Raw genomic sequence first — 18615 nt, forward strand, 5'->3', positions numbered from 1 at the left:
AGAAAAGGCAGTCTTCCAAAATGCTGGAATAGGAAGCTGCCCCAGAGCAGAGCCCAGGAGCTGCCCTCCATTACCCCCACCCATACCCCTGCGTGATGTGGGCCTGACCTTAGCCCACGGGTGGGGTTGCAGGGAGACATGGGCGAACCTGTTGAGTGATGTGCTAGGGACGCAGAAGCCCAGAGATCAGCCCAGGGTCAACTAGCATCCCCGAGACAGGTGCAAGAGACCAGCAGGCCAGGCGAGAGGGATTTTTTTCCTGAGGGTGGGAGGGAAGGTCTGTGTCCCCCTCTGGCTCTCCCAGAGTCCCGTGTGAGCCTCGCCAGCTGGATGTGATCACCCCTGTAGGTATGCAGAGCTGCACATGTGCCGTAGGGGCCCCTGACTTCGGCTACCAACAGGGCCGGCTGGGAATTGGTAAATTACACCGAGAAGGATTCCTTGGGTGTTATTCACTCCGGGTGCTTCTCCCTCCCACTGATGTTTGCTCACCTGGCTTTGTCTGAGCTCCTGAGTCGGTCTCCCTCTGGTCCCTAAGCCACACACTTAGGATGAGAACAACCACGCCTCTGCCCTGTGTCCCAGGTCCCAAGCCTCTGTGACCTTGCGGGGTGGGAGCAGACACTGGGTGCGGCCGCAAGGGTGGCATCTTCATTGGAAGCATCTAAATAGTCTTTAGAAATCATTTGGCCCAATGCCTCATGGTACAGATGGGGAAACTGAAGTGTGGCCCGGGGTGGCACGCCATGCTTTCAGCGGAGGCCGCTGCCTCCCTCAGTAGCTTTTGAAGCAGGGCAGGGGTAGAGCCTGGCAGGGCCCCAGACCCGCAGTGGGGGTGGTGACCTGGCCCTGGGGCACAGTGAAGAAAGGCAGGACCAACACCTAAGGGCCAGGGGGCACAGAGATTAGGGCCTGGGACGTTCTGGGGGGTCTGTGGAGATCCGCCCAGAACTGGGACTGAGAACAGCCTTGGGTGCCCTCAGACCTGGCTCTGTGAAGCCTCTTTTGTCTTCCAGCTCCTGTAATCACCACCTCCTGCCAAGGCCTGGACCATTAGGGCTCCTCCTCCCATCTGTTTACCAAGAGAAAGGAGTGAGGGCTAGAGATTACTGGCCCACAGGCCAGGGTGGAGAGAATACTCTGGAGTCAGGGCCCTATTTGAAAGCTGACAAGTTACAGGGGTGAGAAAGGACAGAAGGCTCATGAAACCAGGGACCGCCCAAAGTCCTTTGTCAGCTCCCTGGGCTGAGCCACAACAGGGTGCCCAGTGCAGCCTGCAGTTTATGAGGCCAAGGATCTGGTGTGGCATCCAGAAAAAATGTCTGGGTTCCAAGGGACTCTAGGGTAAAGGAGGGCTTCCTGGAGGAAGTGGAGCTGCAGCTGGACCCTAAAGAAAGAACATGACTGTGAACTGAAAGCATTCCAAGCAAAGGGGACCAGCTAGGTCAAGGCCCTGAGGCAGGCACGTGGGGTGGGGGTGGGGGGCAGACTGTGGGGCTGGGTGGAGGGCCCAGACTGGGCAATGAAAGAAATGAGGTGGACATGCCCCCTAGAGGCCAGATGGCAGAAGGAGAAGGGAGTTTGCACTTTCCTTCTAACTTGCTAAATCCCCGAGCAGATTCCTGCCCCACTTCTGTGCCTCAGTTTCTCTCAGATCTCCCTAGAGTTTCAGACACAGTAGGGCAGTACCTCAGTAGAAGGGTCTGCCTTTGGGGAGGGTGTGGGCAAATGCCAAGATCCTAGGCTGCCTGGAAGTTGGCAGCCAAAGGCAAAGGCACTGCTGTAGGACCCAGGGCTTCTCTGGCTAGGGGAGAGCTGACCTCAGACTCCACGGTTTTGCCAGGAGTCTCCCCGAGCCTGGCCGGATGGGGCCTTGGGCCCCCTGGGGAAGGACCACCCCCCACCCTTGCAATGGGCTAAGGGTCTGGCTCTCAGAGCCAACTCCAGAGCCAAGAGTCTGTGGAGTGGGCTTCCCTTGTCCTTCCTATTCTCAGGGTAGGGGGGACAGGTGGCCCTCCCCAAGGAAGGAGGCCAGGTCAGAGCGTGAGTCCCACACGCCGGCACCAGGCCTGGGATGTGTGGAGGGCTGGGTGTGCTGGCGCCCCTCCGAGAGTGGGCCCTCCCCGTAGCCCAGGCTGAGCCCCGGTTATGTTCGGTCCGCCTCCACTGACCCCTAGAGTCCTCTCTCACCCTCTCCTATCAGCGGGTTGGCAGCCACAGGCTCTTGGACACCTAGTACCCGAGATTGTGCAGATCTCCCCAGCAGTGTGCACCACGGCCAGCTCAAGCCCTGTCAGCCCGGGGCTGGCCTGCGTTCCCGCTAGGACAGCCCAGAACTCTCTTCTGCAAGAATACAGCTACCACCACTGGCAGGAAGGGCAAGTCACCCTCCTGCAAAGCCTCTTCATGACCCCAGCTCCTGTCATCCTCATAAACCATAAAATGGTGGTCTTTGTGGGGCCCATTTTGTAGAAACTGCACTTTGGGAAGAGAGGCAGGAGTTTGGGTCAGGGTTACACACACGCTGCTGAGCAAGAGCTCAAATCTAGGGTCCCAGGCCCCAGTCAAGCTCCTCTGGGGACCAAGCCCATGTTTTCTGTTCGTGGCCAAAAGGCAGATGCACCAGGGCCTAGGGAGAGGAGGTGGAGGAGGAAGGGAGACCCCCTGGGAGCCCGGCGGCCGGGGAGCCAAGGACAAAGACGCCAGTCATGTCTCTCTTCCTTGGCTCCAGCTACTTTAACTGGCTGGGTCTGCCAGTGTACTGACATTTACCTGGTGGGGAGGAGGGCCTCCTTCCTCTTGAATCAAGATGCTAAAAATAACCAGGCCCAGCTTCCCAGGGCCCCTGCCCAGCTAGCGCCTGCCTGCCCACCTCAGCGACCTTTCTCCTGGGCGCTCTGAGCTAATTGCTTTGTGAGCACGCAGTTGCTGGTGCCTAGGACTTCCTTGGGGTCACAGCAAGAAGGGCATTGCACACTCAGCTTCGAAAACTGAAGAGGGGTCTCTGCCAGGCCTACCTGACCCCCAGGTATTGGGGTGATGGGCCACTCCCTGAACCCTGGCACTCACCCCCCTTTCCCCTGCATTCCCCTGGCCCCCCTACCCCTGCATGCTTGGACCCCTTCCCTGAGCTGCCAGAGTTTCCCCTGGGCTCCCTAAATTCTAGGGGGAGGGGGGGCTGTGCCCCTCATCCTCAGAATTATTGGGTGCTCATCTGAAGTCCTACCATGGACCTACAAGCCGTGTCCTCCTGCCCCCATGCTGCTTGCTCATCCTTTCCCATCAGCCGCTGAGAGGAGACCAGACATTGGAGAAGGACATGTTTAAATCCAGCTGGGCAACCTTAGCAAGTTTCTGAGCCTCTATATTCTCATCTCTGAAATGGGCATCCTACGTGATCCTGTGTTTTTATAAGAATGAAATGAGGTCACTTGCAGAAAGTGCCAGATCCAGAGAGCTGGGCCCCCGGGGCCACCAGGAGGCCTCTGGGGGGTACCTCTGGGGGCTTCCCTCTCTCTCACTAAGATATCCATAGACCCTAGGAACCTAATAAATTTGGTGAATGTGTTTGGACCAGAAGGGGAAGGACTGAGGACCAGGGACTTGGTCTCCCTGAGAACAGGGGTCCCTTGCCTGTTCCTGCCACACCTGCCCAGCCTGTGTATTTGTCCAGCATAAGCAGAATTGTGTTGACCCTGGCCTACAGGTCCCCCACTGTGGGGCCTGCCCAGTGGAAATGGAAGTGGTTTTCTGGGCTCTGTACTTGCCAGCTGTGAGAACCTGGGCTGGGGGCCGAGCTCCTCCATGCCTTGGTTTCTCCTGTGAAAATGGCCTCTGCCCCATAATCATGGTGAGGTTAAATAGCGCACATGTACTGGGCTTAGATGGGGGTCTGGCCTTGGGTGAGCATTCAGTGGGTACTAGTCGGTCCTCACGGTAGGAAGGTACTGGAAGCGGTCAGTGACAGTAACGGGCACATGCGTACAAGATTTCATCCTGTCTTCATGACGGCTGTACACGAGGTGCTCTGACAAGCTCTATGTTCCAGATGAGGAAACTGAGGCACAGAGAGGTCACATACAGTCTGAAAGTGGTAGAACTAAAAACTGGAATTTACATTCACCCCCGCTAGGGTGAACAACGGTTAGGGTTTGCCTCGGACCCCCCCAGTTTTTAGTACTGGGAGTTCCATATCCCATGTACCACTCCATTCCAGGCACCCCAGAACAGCTGACCATGCTAGTCCCATCTAAATCCTAGGCCCCCCAGACCCTCTGGACCCCCTCCTTGGCTTCAGGGGTGGCTGGTACCTTCTGGGTTATTCAGGAGCTCCCGCCGGGTCCCCTCCCCCACATCCTAGATCCCTCTTCTAAACTGATCCTCCTTGCCCATCCCCCACAGCCTGGCTGCAGTTCCCCCAACCCCCCACCAGCTTCCTCTTCTCCCTCCCTCCCATCTGCCAGCAGGAGGGGTGCGGCCGTCCCCCACCACTCTGGCATCTCTGCTCCTGACTTTCTAGAGATGCTCTGGAGACTTCTTCCTTAAAAGAGGGAAGGCAGAGCGAGCCCCCGCCCCCAGCCCTGGCCCAGGCAGCCTGGCGAGACTGCACTGGCCCTTCCGGTGAATTGATAGAGAACACTGCTGACAAAGGAGAAAGGTCAGCAGGGGGACAGAGCCGAGGTGGTGACAGCCTGCCAGCCAGCAGTGTCCCCCCAAGTCAGGACTTCCTAGCGGGAGGGGCCCAATGCTCCTTGGGGTTCTGGTCAATTCCTGTTGACTCGGTTCAGCCACTGGTTTAGCACAGCTGAATGTCCCAGCCCCAGAGGGCTGGGGGAGATGCCTGGGTCATCCTGGACACCTTCCCCTCCCTCACTCCCACCTCCAACAGTCAGTTCAACCCCCTGACCCATCTCCGGACCTGTGTCCCTCTCACCACCCCCACCTTCTGCTGGCTTTGAGGGTCTTATCCTCTTTTTGCCTCGCCATGACTCACCTCTGTCCGGCCGTCTGCTGCCCTCCCCGGCTTCCCACTGTCAGCAGGAATGAAGTCCAAATTCTGAAACTGACATTAAAGCCCTTTTTGAGCTCGGTGAGGCTGCCTCAAGCTGCCAGGCCTCCGCTGAGGACTTCAGCCTGCCTATGCTCTCCCAACCCTCAGACATGGGTTGAACCTTTCCAGCCCTCCTCCCAGCTTGGGTGTCTCTCCCCCCGCCACAGACATGTCTTTCTAGGACCTGGCCCGCCGCTTTCCTCCCTAGGATCCCTGCCCTCTGGGGGAGGTTGGAAGAGCTCTTCTGTGAGGTCGGAGAGTGCCCTGAGTGCCAGGCCGGCTCTGCTCCTGGCGCTCCTGCCTCACCCAGGCTGCAGGGCCAAAGCCTGTAGCAAGAGCCTATGACCCCACGCCATCCCTTAGACTTTCCCTTGAGCCATCCAGTGCACCTCGTACCCTAGCTGCAGAGAGCAGGGGCTGTGTCTCCCCAGTTCATGTAGAGGTCAAGCCCCAGTGAGGGCGGGAGGTACACTGAATAGTGTACAGGCCCTGGGATCTGACCCCACCTCCATCACTTAACTGGCTGTGTGACCTTGGGCGGTCACTTAACCTCTCTGAGCCTGAGTGGTACCATTTGTGGGATATGGGTAGTATCCTTCATAGGAGGCTGAGAGTCAGTGTGGTGACGGGTGTTGAGTATTTGTGGGGCCCTGGGACATCTTAAGGATCAATAAAGTTATCTCTCATCATTACCATCAGAGTGGGCAGCTCCCCTATTCATGAGATTAGGGGCTCCTCCTTGTTATTTGAATGGACATTCCATTTCTGCCCCCTTACTGTCCCTTCTTTGCTCTTCATCCTGTCCCAGCACTGCTCCCCCACATCTCCTAAGACCCCAGGAAGCGCAGACCTCCCTGGTTCCAGGTTGTCTCCTGCATGCCTGCCTTACCCACCCTGTCTTCACAGGATGCCTTCAGAGCGGGGATCAGGATTTACTCTTGGTTTCTCCCATGGCCCCTCACAGGTAGCTACTAAGAGTCTGTTGGGTTGAACCGATGTTCACTGCCAAAGTCACCTCTAAGAACAACACAACAGTGAGCAGCCGGCCCCTGGGCTCATCCTCGGGCTGCCGAGGGGCATTTCCGAGAGTGGGTGTGAGCTGCCTGGCGTCCGGTGGGTGACAGAGGACAAGGGACACCGCCTGGCCTCACCCCTGTGTTAGGGGAGGAGACTGGGGCAGTGCTGGGGTTTGACTGCTGCCTTGTAAGGTATTTCCAGGCTGGTGCCTCTCGCCGTCCTCTGAACTGTCTTGTTTGCCTGGGTCTTTTCCCCACCCCCACGGTTTTCTGTTAAATTGTGTTATTATATTTAAACAAATCAATTCCACTGCAGAGTTTTCCTGTCCTAATGATGAGTTTGCAGCACAAATGCCATTGATTTCTCACAGTCCTGAAAACCAGTTGATGAATAGCACCGGGCTTGTCTTTGGAGAGGCACTTAGAGCAGCTCTGTGAGCCCCTCTCTGCTCCCCCACTTGCACGGCCCCCCCCCATCACGACCCCACCCCACCCCGCCTCTCGGGGTCCAGCGACAAAAGGACACCCCCGGCGCCGCCAGGGGTGGAATGTCATCGCAAGGAGCCGGCCTCTTGTGCTGGTAAAACAATCACAGTGCAGATTCTTATTGATTTTGGCCAAAGGCAGGAGCGCAGCCTACAGAGCAGAGAAGTGGTGAGGGTGTGATCTTCGTCTTCCCTTACAAGTTCAGAGCTCTGTCCCCAGTGACGACGGCTTGCAGCTCAGGCGCCATTTCCAGACCGGGATGGGACTGCTTTGTACAGGGATGGTATAGAGGTTGGAAAGCTGGCCAGGCTAGGGAGCATGAGGGTCCCCCCTTTGTGTAATCCTTCAGAAACCCCGCTGCTGGAAGTCCCTACCCAGGGCTTTGCCTTGCGGATTGCTGTCCAGGGCTTGTCTGAGCTTTTGAATGGCCCCGGGTTTGGGTGCATGGGTAGTTCATTGCTCCCAGTTTAGATAGACACCGTCAGCCTAAGTCGAGGGCGGTCACTGGTGGTGAGGAGGGAAGGGCTGCAGCCAGAGGCTCCCCAGGGCCCCAGTGCCCCAACTGTCTTCCTACAGGGTTAATGACCGGAAGTTCCTCTGACTCTTAGGCTTTCTGCTGTCCCTTCACCTGCTCCTGAGCTTTTGGACTGTGGAACGCAGGTTGTCAGCTGGAAGGGCCTTAGGTGGTTATCATTCAGGGTCTCAGTTCAACTCTTGGTGGCATGCCTCACAAGCCTGTGCACTGGGCTGGGGCAGGGCAGGAGGGAGCAGCAGGGACTGTGGCAGATGAGGTCGCCTACCTCCCTTAAGTCCCTGAGAGCACATAGGCTTTAGTGACCCCAGGCACATCACACTATATGGGATTGGCACTGTGGGCCAAACTGGTCACTGCCTATCCCCCATTCTCTTACAGGTCTTTGTTTTGGAGACAAGAATATGTGGCCTGGAGTTAGGAGTGGCTCCTCAAGGTCACAGCAGAAGGCCACACAGCTAGGACTTGAGTCTGGGAGGGGGTGGGGCCTCCCGCAGTACTGTCGCCCCTCCCCCGGGCTTGGTGAGGCCACCCCAGCATCCAAGGTTAGGGGGCAGGGCACGGTGCTCCATTCTAGGACAGGCAGGCCTCTTGCTCCAGAGATTCAAGAGTGGCCCAGCATGCCCCCCTTCCGTCACTTTCAGAGCAGTCACCCACCCTCCACCCTGCAGACAAACCTCCTGTCCCTTATAATCAGGTTAGCCTCCTGCTCTGTGCTCACTCAGCTGAGCTGAACCAGCTGCCTCTGATGGTCTGTGGCCTTCCCCTCTCCCTAGCTCTGGGGTTGGGGGAGGGGAAGCCAAGAAATGAGCTGGGAGTGGGAAGGGGCTGCCTCACTCTCTCCATTCAGACCTTGCCATGGTTTCCAGGATCAAGTCTAAACCTGTTCTTAGCCTGGCATCTAGGACCGGCTGCAATTAGGCCCTGCTTATTTCCTTAGCCTCCACACCCTTGATACAGTCTTTCCTACAGTCATGGGATGCTATTTCCCACCTCCCTGTCTTTGCACATGTGGCTCCTTTTGTTACTTCCCACCGTCTCAGAAAACTCCTATACATCCTTCAAAACCCAGCTCTTACCTCTTCCTCTGGGCTGCCTCCTCTGAGGACTCCTGCCTCTGTACTACCACTGGGTTCTCCACTGGTCTGAAATGTAATCCCAGTGTTTGGGTACTTTATTCTGCACCTGGTTCTCCTGAGTTTCTGGAGGAAATGGGCAATATTCTAGAAGAGTATGTCTCTGGGTGCAGGACAGAGAATACTCAGTGAAGGAAGAGGGCCAGCAAAGAAGAGAGAGGTAGGAACCAGGGGAGGGAAAGAGACAGAAGTGCACAGAACAGCTGTTCTCAGACCCTCCATGCAGCTCTAGCCTACTTCCTGTCAGGGAGGCCATTCCCAGTGACACATGCAGGGCCTGAAATAGACACATGGGGGCCTTGGTGGTACACTTCCAGAGCCCAGCACTAAGCATGAAGCACCCCTCCATTCCTTGGGCACTGAAACCCCTCTCCTCCCAGCCCCCTGCCCCTGCAACCAAGACCCCCTCCCTCAGCAATGCCCAGGCCTCGTCCCTCTGTTTCTGCTAACTTTGTTTTATAAATAAACTATATAAATAGGCCCCTCTGATTCCTCGGCGCGCATGCTTAAGGACTAGGGCACGGCTGCAGGCATAATTGTGCTACCAAATCCATCAGCTGCCTAATTACCATTTATTTTGCATTTATTTCTGCTAATTAAAAAGAGAGAAACTCCTAACAACTTTTACGTAAATACTATATTTGTTCTATGTAAAGATGGAATGCTAATTTGCTGGTGATTAGCTGATTATCTAATTTTGTAGCTGTCACACAGGATGGCCCTGTCTCCCCTTGGCACCCCAGAAGTCGCTTGAGGCCCCTGATCAGGTGTGGGAGCGATGGGTCAAGGGAGGTCTCCGTTGGTGGTGAGAAGAACTGCCTGGGACCCGGAGGTCACCATGGTTCAGAGAGGCTGAGAGGAACCTTTGGCTCATTCACAGTTTCTGTACAGATGCAGACACTGAGGCCCAGAAAGGTCTAGCATCCCCTAATAAAGAGATAGACCCCTGCCCCACATGTTTGGGCTCCCCCTCCAGGGCTCCTCTGGCTGCATCGTGCTAGGGTCAGGAGGACTCAGTAGGAGATGGCTTTATCTGCAGCTAGGAAATATCGGGACCAAACTCCAGGCCCAACAGAGAGAAGATGTAGTCTGGTCTGAGCCGATTGCCAAACCAAACCTTCTGTGTACCTTTCTGGAACTTACACCTCCTCCCACTTCCCCATCCAGCACAGGGCTCTGCTCTCACAGCCCCCTGAGCATACCTCCAGAGGCTCGCCCCCCCAAGTTTTGGCCAGCTCCCCCAGGACCTGCCTGCACACAGTATTGTGCCTCAAGCTCTGTGGGCTACCAGGGCCTGTGTGAGTGTCTGAATTTCAGATCTTAATGTTACATATTTATCCTTATGGAAATTAGAAAAACATATGATTAATATAGGAAACCCATGATTTCATACAGTATTGCTTTGAATGAGGGTATGTAAAAAGAAAGTGATTTCAATAACAATACATAAATTATTTAGATAGAACACGGATGAGACTTAAAGTATCTGGTAACTGAAGTTGGGGACATGCTCAGGGAGGGTCTGAGAGCACCAGGTCACAGGAGGCCAGGTGGGCAAGGCCAGGGTCGGTGGCAGGGACCTGAGGTCAGGGTTGGCCAGGCCCTGGCCTGCAGGCCGCCACTGCCCCATCCCACATCCAGGCCGGCAGTGTCCCTGGATCACGTTGCTCTCACTGCTGTCAGTAGGAATTAGCCCACCACAGAGGAAGCATTTGCCCCCAGAAGCAGTCTAAAAGGACTCTGGTTCAGGGAGGCGGGAAGTCAGACTCTGCTCCATCTTGCACAGAGTGACCAGCTGTGGCTAAGTGATTCCGAGGGGACTTTCTGACCAGCCAGCTCCCCGGGCCTTGGTGGACAAGACCCTGGCTGACCTTCCACTCTCTTTTTCCTGAACAGTCTGAACATGGCCCTTTCTGGATATAAAGGCGGAACGACTAACGAGGCCAGCTGTCCTGTGGGTGGCCAGAGAGTTCAGGACCATGGTTGGTATGGCCTGTTGGAAATCTCGGAAACCAGAGACCCATCCTGGCCACTGTTCTCTGGACCCTCAGCCTCACCCTCCGTAAAATGGGAGGTGGTGGTGGTTTGCTCCCAGGGTTGCCAAAAGGGTTCTGAGGGCCATGGGCCAAGCGTCCCTCAGAGAAGCGCTCCAGACAGCTGGTGGTGAGCCCAGTCACCCGCCGGGGGCCCCCCTCAGCCACCCGCTGCCGCCACAGTGTCTATGTGAGGTGACGGCTGCCAGAGATCTCGCGCTCATCTGCCCTTTTATCGCCCTGAACACAATCAGGGGAAGCCTGGAAGGCTGGGGGCGCGGGCAGATGGAAAACAGAGAGAGAAAACAAAGGGCCTGCTCCAAGGAGGCCAAAAGGCAGGGTTGTGTCCTCGCTCTGCTGTGGCCTGGCCAGCCGGTCCCACCAGCACCAGGCCTTGACTGCCCCTGGGGCTGCTGGCGACCTGCCCCACCCCTACAGAGACTGGCCTTGGGCCTCACGCAGGGTCACCGCTCCCTGGGTGGCCCTGGGGAAGCCATGTTTCTCGTGTCTATAAGATGAAGGAGTTGGACAGCATGCTACGTGACCTTCAGCAAAGCCCCCTCCTCACCCTTGACTCACGGTCTCTTTGGGTGAGACCATCTCCAGGATACCTCCCCAGCCCATCTCCAGGATACCTCCCCAGCCCCAGGAAGTCAGTGGGGTGCCCACTTCTGCCCATTGAGAGGACCCCAGCATGCTCTGAACAAAGCGAGAAAGTGGGGGGTTGCCTGTTTACTGTCACAAGGTTGGTGCTGGCATGTGAGGATTTGTGCGGAATGAATGGTTTACGCAGAGGGGACTTCACACAGTATCCACCCTTGGTCTCCGCTGCTGTCCGAGGCTCTGCGTCAGAGAAAAGGTTCCTGGGCCCTCCAGAGCAGGACCCGGGAACACTGGTTGCGGGCTCATACCTGCACCAGTGCTGGGCTGTCGGGGTTCATATCCTGCCTGTGTGACGCGGGCTGGTTTCTGAACCTTGCTGTGACTGTGTCCTCGCCTATTAAAATAGGCAGGGTACCTACCTTGTAGGTTGTGGGGAGGTTAAATGAGTTCATTCACATCAAGTACTTAGAGTGGTACCAGGTCAAGGCCCGTTAATGTTAGATATTATGTTCATTGGCAGTTGTATCACTGTTATTGATCAGAGGCCGGCTGGCCAGGAACTCATGAAGCTCCGGCCTCTGGGCCCCACCCCTGCACCGCCCTGGGGAAAGTGGGAGTTCTGCGGGCAGCTCTGGAGTGTTCTAGGTGGGGCAGGCAGCAGGTTGATGTCGGGAACATTCCTGTGTGAGCATCTCTGGTAAACGGTTTAGAGGGGCCCAGACTCCTGAGGCTCTAGGAATATGATGGTGTTTCTTTTCTCATTTTAAGTAAGTATCTCTAATTCTATATATATGTCTACAGAGGACCCCAAAATAGTATATGCTTTTAGCCCCATGAGCCGGGACCACCCCCTGCTTATTCCTGTTGCCCTTACTGTACTTCTGAGGCCTGGCCCTGTGTGGCCTGGCCCGGGGCCTGGGGGATAGAGGGACCTAGCTTCTCACCTTGTAGGCTTGGCCCTGAGCACCCCAGACTGCGAGCCACACTGCACACCTGAGGCTGAGGGAGCCCTAAGGAAAGCAAGCAGGAAGAATGGGACCTCGAAGGAGTCGCTGGACGGACATATCTCAAGAGCCCCATGCCTGTGGGCAAACGTCCCTGCGCTGCCGGCCAGAGCCCTGTCCCCCGCTCCTCCCCTGCCCCTTCTGTGCTATGTGGGCCCCAGTGGGCAGGCACAAGGGGCGGTTGGGGTCGTGGGAAGCAGGTTGCTGAGTTGGAACAGTTGCTCCTGAGGCTGTCACCAGGGTGGCTGGCTGTGTGCCAAGTCCTGGGTTTCAGCCGGGTAGAAGCCCAGCCTGGTCCCTGCCCTCTGAGAGCTCACAAGGTAGCTGGAACCACAAGATTCACACCTGGAAGGGCATAGAGTGGGCAGGGGGAGGTGGGATTAGACCCTATTGGTTCAGACATCATAGAGACAGGAGGTGAGCGAGCTTAGAGATCGTGAGGGCTACACACTTGTGGAGGGCCTCCTGGAGGATGGGCCCTCACCTGGAAAGCCCCCTGGAGCAGTGGGGGCTATGGACCCTCCACCAGCGGAGGGGCCTCTCGGCCTGGGCTCTGACAGGGACATTTATAACTCACAGCTGTGCGGTCCTGGGCCCAACTGACTGTGGTAAACCGATCAGCCTTCAGGAAGTCAGTCCCGAGGCCACTCCCTACCCCGACCCCACACTCTCCTTCACCTCCTGACACCCACATCCTGTTCTCAGAGGGAGGGGCAGGCACCGGGGCACTAGGCTGGGGGCCCAGTCAGGGTCTCCAACCTGCGGGCAGAGTGGGGAAGGATGGAGGGGTGCAAGAACCACAAGGCTAGGCCTCTGGCGTCCTCAGGCTCTACCCCTCATGGCATACCTGGGAACACTCATTCCACTCTGGAATACCAGAATGGGCACCCAGAGCCACAGAAGCTCAGAGGGGGAGGCATTCTGTGCTTTCAAATCTAACCAGAGAAGAGATTATGCTTTTAGCCCCTGATGACCAACTCTGGCCTGGGGGATCCTGGTGCAGGGGGCAGATGGGAACTAGAGATCTCAATACTGAGAAAAGATGCCATCTTGGACCTTGATCCTTGAGTGTGGCCTACAGCCCTCCACTGGGACACCCCATCCTGGGGCCCCATTCCTCACAAGGCCTAGTGCCCACCTGCCTAGCTTCTCACAGCCAGGTTCACCTGTGGGAAGAGAAATGGTCTCGCCCAGTGCTGTGAAGACAGGACAGTATTAAGTTTCTAGCACATCATGACTCTGACCTCCTTATACTTCCCCTGACCTTATTTGCTAGTGGATTCTGGGGCCCTGTGAGCCATCTAACCCTCCCCATGACTCTTTCTGTGCAAGGAGAGGGCTGATAAGCAACAGTGAGTTTGCCAAAGCTCGGCCCATGTAACTCCGGTAGCCTGTGACAAGATTCTGGAATTCGGTAGTAAATGAAAGACATACACTTTTCTTTCATTGGTCGTGTACTTATTAAGGGATATTGGCAATATGAAATGAGCATATCAGATGGGCTGTTTCGTGGATATGATCGATTTGGACAAGGCCAGATTTATTGAAGCTAAAAAAAAAAAAGTGACTTGAAGTAAAGGTAAATATTAATTAAGTCAAAAATATGTATGTTAGTTAAGCCACTGTCCAGACGGGACTCAGCTGGGACCAAGAGTCACGAAGGGCAGGAAGTGAGCTAGTTTTCTGAAGAGGTGGACGCACATAAAATGGCCCCCAGTGCTGGCGAGAGATCTGGTAAGCAGTTCATACCGAGGAAGGAATTCAGGCAGGGGTCAGAGAGCGGCTTCAGAAGCGGCTGCCGGCCGGCCCTGTGAGATAAATTCCGCGGAGCCAAGCACGGCAGAGAGGAGACGCTGTGGGGGCCTGTAGCCGGCTAAAAATACCCCGACAGCTTCTCCCTGTCACCCTGCCTGGGGGCCGCACAGGAAGGCCATGGCCTTCTGCTTTTCTCACCAGGAGGAAAAAAGACAACGACACAAAGCTCCCGAGCACCAGAAGAAACAAAACTTAAATATGTGTTTTAGTCTTCAAGATTCCCACCAGGAGGGGTTGGCTGGCTCGTGGCCGTGCCACAGGGTTGGGGAGATGGGGCCCCGGATAAATCAGGCATCCCGGGGTGTGCATAAGTGGCTCCAGAGGCCACGGAGATTAGCCTGGCCGTGGGGAGGGGGGGCGGGACGGAGGTGCGGGGAATGGACTGCGGTCTTTGTCCCTGGCTATTCACATGTGTCCTGTCTCTGTCCCTGTGTACCCAGGACGAGGAGGAGGAGGAGCCGCTCGGTGTCAGACCAATGCTGTGAGGGGTGTGAGGAAGAGAGCCACCGCCCGTCCCTCAGCTACCAGACCTAGAAAGGTAACAGCAGACCCCTGCTGCGTGCATGCTACCCAGCCACCTTCACCTACCTGGCCAGGGGCCTGGTCAGGCAGCCGGGTCACCATAGGGCTGGCTGAGTTCAGGGTCATCGGTCTCCACATCCAGCCCCTGACCCAGGCTGTCAGACTTCCATAACTCCTTGTGTGTGTCTGGTACAAAATGTCGCTGGGCTTCAGTTTGTCCATCTTGGAAATGGGTCACGGTTTAGTTCAGTTCTTGAGGATTCTGTGACTCCGTTGGACCTGATGGTTATGTGGAGTTAATCTGGCTCAATAGCCTGGTTCTGTCTGAACTCTGTGGGTGTGGCCAGGGTTCCAGCCCCTGTGGATGGAACATTAAAGGTACACTTCAGCGGGGCGAGATGGGGCTTGAGAAGAGAGAGCTTTCCGAGGCAGCACTGGCCAGACATGTGAGTTGTTGGAAATGTGGCCATGATCTCCTTTGTGGCAGTATTTGAAACTTCAAAGCGATTTCCCTGATCGCCCTGGGTCGGAATAATTATCTGCATGTTTATACTGCAAGACCTAGGCACAGGGAAATGGTCACACAGCAAGCGCCGCTCACACCGTAGAGGCTCAACTCAATCCTGTCTGTTGTTATTCGTTTCTACACATCGAATCTCATGACACTGCTCTGGTCTTGCCTACTCGCCGCATAGAAGTTTGCCTGTCGAGCCTAAGCAACCAACTAGTCTTTATTGTGTGACTGTGGTGAGACCCATCCCTCTGTCCATCCCTACATCCGTCATCCATCCTCTCACGGAGCCATATTTCCCCCCATCAATCCTCATATCACTCCTCTATCCGTCCATCCGTCTACTCCTCTGTTCACCCACCTGTCTTTCCAGTCATCCGTTTACTCATTATTAGCTCACACATCCAACACTCACAGACTCCTATACCAAGCCAGGCCTACACTAAGGGCTGGGTTTGGAGGATAGGTATCCGATCTAGCCTTGCCCTGAGAGGTTGCAGTTTGCAATGGAGGCAGGCCCAACTCCATAAGTTCAGCGCTCAAGGCTTGTATTGTATCTCTGACTACACAGGGAAGGGAGGAGAAGAGGCTTTGTGCAGTTTCTACAGGCAGGCAGTCAGGGAAGGCTTCCCAGAAGAAGTGGCGTTGTTCATTTACTCATATCCCAAGTGTTCATTAAGAAAGTCTCCGTGCAGGGACTAGGGGCTGTTTCGGAGACCCAGCAGGAGACAAAATGATCAAGACCTCCTTTCCTCATGGTGTTTACATTCTCATGAAGAGGCATGGACAGAAAAGACCTAAGATGTGATATATGTTATGTCCGGTGATGCCAAGTTCTAAGAAGGGAAGCTTGTTGAGTAAAGGATCAGAGTCTGCCGGGGTGAAGTGGATGTCCTCGGATCAAGGAGGATCATAAAAGGCCTCTGACAAGGCAGCCTTTGAACAGAGACGTAAATGGAAGGAAGGAGTAAGAAAGGCACTTGGCACATTCAAGGAAGGAGCCAGGACGCCATGCGGCTGCAGCAAAGTGAGAGGTTAGGAAATCCCCTGGGGGACCCACTTGTGGAGGAAGGCAAGAGTAGAGCAGGGAGGTGGCCAGGACCCAGGTAGAGGTGGTGGCAGCTGGGTCTAGAGCCAGCAGGGGAAGGGGCTGGGAACCATGGGAGTCCAAATGACTCCAAAGACCTCGTAGACAGGCGTGCATGTGGATGAGAGGTGTCGAGGAGAGAAGACGGGGACAGTCAAGGAAGGCTCTTGGGTTTGGGACAGGAGCCACTGGTAGAACAAAGGTGGTCATTTACTCAGCCATGGATGATGGTGGAGCAGGGCCGAAGGCAGCTGAGGAGCGTGTCTTAGACACATGAACTTGGAGATGCCTCTGAGGCACCTGAGTGGGAAGCTTGAGCGGGCAGTTGGGTACAGGAGTCTGGAAGATGGAGAGAATCTGACTGGGGATAGAAGTGTGGGAGCTGCTGTGCACCGAAGAGGTTGCAAGCCATGAGGCTGAGAGGTCACGTCAGGAGCGAATGGAGAGGGAGCCGATGAGAAGCCCGAGTCCAAGTCACAAGCATCCAGCCCTTGGAGGGAGAGAAGGCAGGGCAGGGACAGCAAAGGAGACGGAGAAGGTGCAGCCAGAGATATGGGAGAACAGAGACAGCAGGCTTTCAATGGATGAGGAGAATTTTGCTGGCAAAGCAGGGAAAAGACACTCCAGGTGGAGGGAACAGCATAGAAAAGGTTCGGGGGCCTCAGTGAATGAGCCATATTTAGAGAGGGGAGAAAACAGAGCAGCTTCCCCCTCCACACCTGGCCACACAGGGACAAGGCCCGTGGGCATCTGGGCTGAGTGTGAGCCCATGTCCAAGGACCTCTGTGTCACCTGGGCCAGCGTTCCCTGGTCTCAGTGGAGTCTCCTGCCCTGATGTCTGCACACTTTGCACTTTCTTTAAAGAAGTTTCCACCTGTTCTGACCTCCCACCTCCTCTGTGAGGTTCTTGGGCTCAGGAGACTTCCCCCTTGCCTGGAGCACTTGTCTGAAAACACAGGGCTCAAGGCAGCCGCTTGGAGCTGCCTGCAGGGGGAAGGGCACCCAGCAGCTTCCTATTGAATCTCTAAGCACTGCTGGATCCTTTATCTTAAAAGAAACCGTAGAAACTTCCTGACTATGAGTGTGTGTCAGAGCTGCCCGCTCTGCTCACCAGTTAGAGCAGAGGAGCTCGCTGCCCTTGGTGGGCCATTGTGTGCGAATTTGGTGGGGGAAGGCATCCTCTTTTGTGAGTCTGTGGGGCTTCACACTCCCTCGCAGCGGATGCCCACGGCTCTGTCAGGCTCTGTCAGGGAAGGCTGCGGAGCTGAGCTGCTGCCCAGGGGCAGGGCAGGTGCGTGTTGTTGGGGGGGCCCAGGAGTGGAACAGGAGGTAGGGTGTGAGGATGAATCCATCTGGGGGCCTCCCGGGGGGCACAGTCCAGCACATCCACCTAAGTGCACAGCCTCGTAAGACCAGGATGCAGCCAAGGCTTGGGAGTCTTCTCCACACGGAGGATAGGATGGAGCCAGGCAGGGACTTGGTGGCCCCCTCCCCAGTCCTTCTAGGAGATGCGCCTTTGTCTCTGCACTGGGAACTGGGGAGCCATGGGAAGCGGCTCTGATGCTGCCCAGCTCTGTGGCAGGAGGCTGTGGGTAATCTAATTAGTGTTCCGGGCGGATGGGACAAGTAATCCTGCCTTCAGACTCACTTTTTAAGCCTGTCCCCACCCAATCTCTCCCTAAATCCTTCCACTGCCTGGGTGATGTTGGGTGGGAGTGGGCTTATCTCCATTGAACAGATGGGTAAAGCAGGGCCAGAGAGGAAGAAGCTTGCATGATATCACAGCTACTAAGTGGCAGGGCAGAGCTCTGAACCGAGTCCTTCTGAATCCCGAGCCCAGACTCCTACCTCTGCCCGCCACTACCTCCCAGGCTTTCCTACAATAGCCCAGCTGGCAGGCACTCTCATGTGAGCCTCATCATCTAAGTTCTCATTTTGTAGATGAGGAAACAGAGGCCCAGAGAAGGTGAGATACTTGCCCAGGGCCACACAGCAAGCCAAGGGCAGAACCTGTACCAGAATCTGCTCCGGCCCCCTGCGTCCGCCCAGCCCCAGCCCCCACTAGCAGGTGCGAGGAAGAGGTCCCAGACCCTGCCCACTTCCTCTTGGAGCACCCACTGCCTTCTGTCCTCCAGCAGCCTTTGGCACTCGCTCTGGTTGAAGGCACCAAGTTCCTCATCAGAAGGCTCCATTGTGCCTATTGTTTAAATATAGATTACTAATGAAATGCCTTTTCATTGCCTTCCCAGTGAATAGTTTCCGTGTAAAGTTAATTTGCAGTGTTATGTAAATTCTGTTTAACTTCAATCAAGTTTCTAATTATGTTTTTACCGCAGTAATTCCCATTTGATTTGTCATCTCCTGTTAGGTATTTAATGTTCGGTGGGCGGGTGTGCGTTCCCTCTGCCTCTCGGTTTTCCAGGGCCCTCTCCTTCTCTGACCCCCGCTCCCTTTCTGTCTGTCTGCTTCTCCTTCCTGCCTTCCCATCCCTGGCCCTTGCTTCTGGGTTAGTCCCCACATCGTCTGCTTCCCCTTGCTCCTTCCTTCCTTTCTTCCCCTCCACTCTTTCGGGCTGTGTCCGCCCTCCTCTCCTCCCCTCTACCTCCCTCCCGCCTGCCCTCCTTCCTGCCCTCAGCTCTCCTGACCCCCATCTCTGTTTCTCCAGCCTCTCCTCTCCTGCTCTTTCTCTCTGTGTTTCTCCCATCTCTCTCCCCTGTCCCCCACCCCACCTGCTGTCTCTATCTCTCTCCCCTGTCCCCCACCCCACCTGCTGTCTCTATCTCTCTCCCCTGTCCCCCACCCCACCTGCTGTCTCTATCT

The 18615-nt window shown here is 55.9% G+C and overlaps 1 protein-coding gene across 1 annotated transcript in view; it reads left to right on the top strand.

Moving 5' to 3' along the window:
- The window catches only part of ZMIZ1 (zinc finger MIZ-type containing 1), a 233620-nt gene that overhangs the window by 52246 nt on the left and 162759 nt on the right, over window positions 1–18615 (top strand). Inside the window, 1 exon segment of the mRNA XM_059397899.1 lies at window positions 14116–14213. The gene's annotated coding sequence lies outside the window, so the exon portion shown is untranslated.

Source organism: Mustela nigripes, chromosome 4, assembly GCF_022355385.1.
Source record: "Mustela nigripes isolate SB6536 chromosome 4, MUSNIG.SB6536, whole genome shotgun sequence".
In the NCBI taxonomy this organism is placed as follows: domain Eukaryota; kingdom Metazoa; phylum Chordata; class Mammalia; order Carnivora; family Mustelidae; genus Mustela; species Mustela nigripes.